Source organism: Triticum aestivum, chromosome 2D, assembly GCF_018294505.1.
Source record: "Triticum aestivum cultivar Chinese Spring chromosome 2D, IWGSC CS RefSeq v2.1, whole genome shotgun sequence".
Lineage (NCBI taxonomy): Eukaryota > Viridiplantae > Streptophyta > Magnoliopsida > Poales > Poaceae > Triticum > Triticum aestivum.
The window spans coordinates 463,945,420-463,949,533 of record NC_057799.1 but is presented as its reverse complement, the minus strand read 5'-3'; the positions used below and the strand labels follow the sequence as shown (position 1 = coordinate 463,949,533).

The 4,114-nt window shown below is 54.8% G+C and overlaps 1 long non-coding RNA gene across 1 annotated transcript; it reads right to left on the bottom strand.

The window, feature by feature from the left end:
• Positions 1 to 423: 423 nt before the first annotated feature.
• LOC123049580 (uncharacterized) lies at positions 424 to 3,126 on the bottom strand. The gene is made up of 2 exons (XR_006423613.1): positions 2,322 to 3,126; positions 424 to 2,241 (listed from the first exon to the last, which is right to left on the bottom strand). It is a non-coding gene; the product is annotated as an uncharacterized lncRNA (long non-coding RNA).
• Between the last annotated feature and the right edge of the window lie 988 nt (positions 3,127 to 4,114).

The window sequence follows — 4,114 nt, the reverse complement described above, 5'->3', positions numbered from 1 at the left end:
ATTAAGGAATACGCTTTCGTTCACCCGGCTGATTTCTTGCACGCGTGGACCGTGTCTATACCCGTCATATCTATTTTTAGTTGGACGGCTTGGGTAGTAACCCATAGGTTTTTGCAACTGGGCTATTGTCACAATTTTTTCGCCTCAACATCTTATCTGTTGCAGATCAACAAGGTGTTGGCCGTCGAGGGCGACTGCTTGAGGCGGCGTTCATGGTGTTGGCGCCGCCTCCTCGCAGCGCCGCTCTTCTTCCTCCTCGAGCTGCCTCGCACAACTCTCCTGAGGTTTCTCTCTTTTTCTTTCTTCTCTTCCTGGTTGTTTCTCTCAAGAACAGAGGGCAGAAAACAGACACGCACGCACACATTCACCAAGGAGACAATTAGCTTTGCCTTTGCTCCCGGTGACAACACATATGCTACATGGTTTCCTTCAGCCCTCACAACCTTCTTTCATTACTCCAATGCAAGATATATATACACATAGCCAGGGGCTAATGGCTTGATGCAAATCCCATGCACACGCACGCACACATAGCCCGGCCGGCATACTCGCCACTAACCGCACCACCTCCTTGCATGCAGTAAGCCACTAACTAACTAACCCATATCTACATGCACATACTAACTGGCCTTATCTTACTCCTTGCTAGAATCACTCCAACTGCCATAAGACTCGGCCATATTCAGCAGCCACGGCAACGGCCAGCCTCAACTTGATCTTGCAACCCATCACGCTCCAGCGACCATCGCGTCGTGCCGCATCTCACGGTGTGGCCGTATCTCACAGCAACATCGACATCTCGTCGTGCTTGCCGCGTCGCACGACAGCCTGACATCTCATCTTCTCCGCGTGCCTCCGCTGAAGCTTCACCGGACTAGCTACTCTCTAACCTATCCTACATGCACAACGAAAGCAAACTAAATATGCAGATACATGAATCAAGATTAAAGCTAACATGTTCCCCCTTAATCTTGATTCTTCAATCTTCGATGTGGATCACCTGCTGCCACTTGACGACGCCATCGTAGCGCCGCAGCCACTTGCCATTGTTGAAGCTGTCATGGCGCCAATTGCCATGGACCATCTTGTCGTGGATGATGTCCTCGCGACGCCGATCACCACACCATCATCATCCTGCGGCATCGCACCGCATCTCCTTGTACCGGCCTCGCACCGTCGTCATGGCAGCCTCGCACCACCGTCTCCTCCTAGCGGCATCACACCGCAACCACATGTTCGCGCGGCATCACACCGCCGAACACCTCCTTGTCGTGGACGACGCCATCGCAGCGCCAGTCAACACGCAACATCAGCATCGAGCACCACACACCATATTGTCGGCGACGACACCATCGCGGTGCCGATCACCATGCCGACTTGCTGCTCACAGCGGCCACTTCTTGACGTGGATCACGCCATCTTTGTCTCACGGCATCGCACCGCAACCGTCCGCCGGCGACATCGCGCCACCGGCAGTCTCCACCTCGCGCCGCCGTCCTCCACCTCACATGGAGTCGGTCGCATCGTCGTCGTCGCCGCATCGGATCGACGAGGCTCTGATACTAATTATTGGCGCCGCCTCCTCGCAGCGCCGCTCTTCTTCCTCCTCGAGCTGCCTCGCACAACTCTCCTGAGGTTTCTCTCTCTTTCTTTCTTCTCTCGCTGGTTGTTTCTCTCAAGAACATAGGACAGAAAACACAGACGCACGCACACATTCACCAGGGAGACAATTAGCTTTGCCTTTGCTCCCGGTGACAACACATGTGCTACATGGTTTCCTTCAGCCCTCATACCCTCCTTTCATTACTCCGATGCAAGATATATATACACATAGCCAGGGGCTAATGGCCTGATGCAAATCCCATGCACACGCACGCACACATAGCCCGGCCGGCATACTCGCCACTAACCGCACCACCTCCTTGCATGCAGTAAGCCACTAACTAACTAACCCATATCTACATGCACATACTAACTGGCCTTATCTTACTCCTTGCTAGAATCACTCCAACTGCCACAAGACTCGGCCATATTCAGCAGCCACCGCAATGGCCAGGCTCAACTTGATCTTGCAACCCATCACGCTCCAGCGACCATCGCGTCATGCCGCATCTCACGGTGTGGCCGTATCTCACAGCAACATCGACATCTCGTCGTGCTCGCCGCGTCGCACGGCAGTCTGACATATCATCTTCTCCGCGTGCCTCCGCTGAAGCTTCACCGGACTAGCTACTCTCTAACCTATCCTACATGCACAACGAAAGCAAACTAAATATGCAGATACATGAATCAAGATTAAAGCTAACATTTTCCTCCTTAACCTTGATTCTTCAATCTTCGATGTGGATCACCTGCTGCCACTTGACGACGCCATCGTAGCGCTGCAGCCACTTGCCATTGTCGAAGCCGTCACGACGCCAATTGCCATGGACCATCTCGTCGTGGATGATGTCCTCGCGACGCCGATCACTACACCATCATCATCTTGCGGTATCGCACCGCATCTCCTTGTAACGGCCTCGCATCGTCGTCATGGCAGCCTCGCACCACCGTCTCCTCCTAGCAGCATCACACCGCAACCACATGTGCGCACGGCATCACACCGCCGAACACCTTCTTGTCGTGGACGACGCCATCGCAGCGCCGGTCAACACGCAACATCAGCGTCGAGCACCATACACCATATTGTCGGCGACGACACCATCGTGGCGCCGATCACCATGCCGACTTGCCGCTCACAACGGCCACTTCTTGACGTGGACCACACCATCTTCGTCTCGCGGCATCGCACCGCAACCGTCAGCCGGCGACATCGCGCCACCGTCAGCTGCCACCTCGCGCCGCCGTCCTCTACCTCACATGGAGTCGGCCGCGCCGCCGTCGCCGCATCGGATCGACGAGGATCTGATACCAATTGTTGGCGCCGCCTCCTCGCAGCACCGCTCTTCTTCCTCCTCGAGCTGCCTCGCACAACTCTCCTGAGGTTTCTCTCTCTTTCTTTCTTCTCTCCCTGGTTGTTTCTCTCAAGAACGGAGGGCAGAAAACACACACGCACGCACAAATTCACCAGGGAGACAATTAGCTTTGCCTTTGCTCCCGGTGACAACACATGTGCTACATGGTTTCCTTCAGCCCTCACAACCTCCTTTCATTACTCCGATGCAAGATATATATACACATAGCCAGGGGCTAATGGCCTGATGCAAATCCCATGCACACGCACGCACACATAGCCCGGCCGGCATACTCGCCACTAACCGCACCACCTCCTTGCATGCAGTAAGCCACTAATTAACTAACCCATATCTACATGCACGTACTAACTGGCCTTATCTTACTCCTTGCTAGAATCACTCCAACTGCCACAAGACTCAGCCATATTCAGCAGCCACTGCAACGGCAGGGCTCAACTTGATCTTGCAACCCATCACGCTCCAGCGACCATCGTGTCGTGCCGCATCTCACGGTGTGGCCGTATGACATCTCGTCGTGCTTGCCACGTCGCACGGCAGCCTGACATCTCATCTTCTCCGCGTGCCTCCGCTGAAGCTTCACCTGACTAGCTACTCGCTAACCTATCCTACATGCACAACGAAAGCAAACTAAATATGCAGATACATGAATCAAGATTAAAGCTAACATTTTCCCCCTTAATCTTGATTCTCCAATCTTCGATGTGGATCACCTGCTGCCACTTGATGACCCATCGCAGCGCCGCAGCCACTTGCCGTTGTCGAAGCCGTCACGACGCCAATTGCCATGGACCATCTCGTCGTGGATGATGTCCTCGCGACGCCGATCACCACACCATCATCATCTTGCGGCATCGCACCGCATCTCCTTGTAACGGCCTCGCACCGTCGTCATGGGAGCCTCGCACCACCGTCTCCTCCTAGCGGCATCACACCGCAACCACATGTTCGCGCGGCATCACACCGCCGAACACCTCCTTGTCGTGGACGGCGCCATAGCAGCGCCGGTCAACACGCAACATCATGTCGTGGACGACAACCTCGCAGCGTCGAGCACCACACACCATATTGTCGGCAACGACACCATCGCGGCGCCGATCACCATGCCGACTTGCCGCTCACAGCGGCCAGTTCTTGACGTG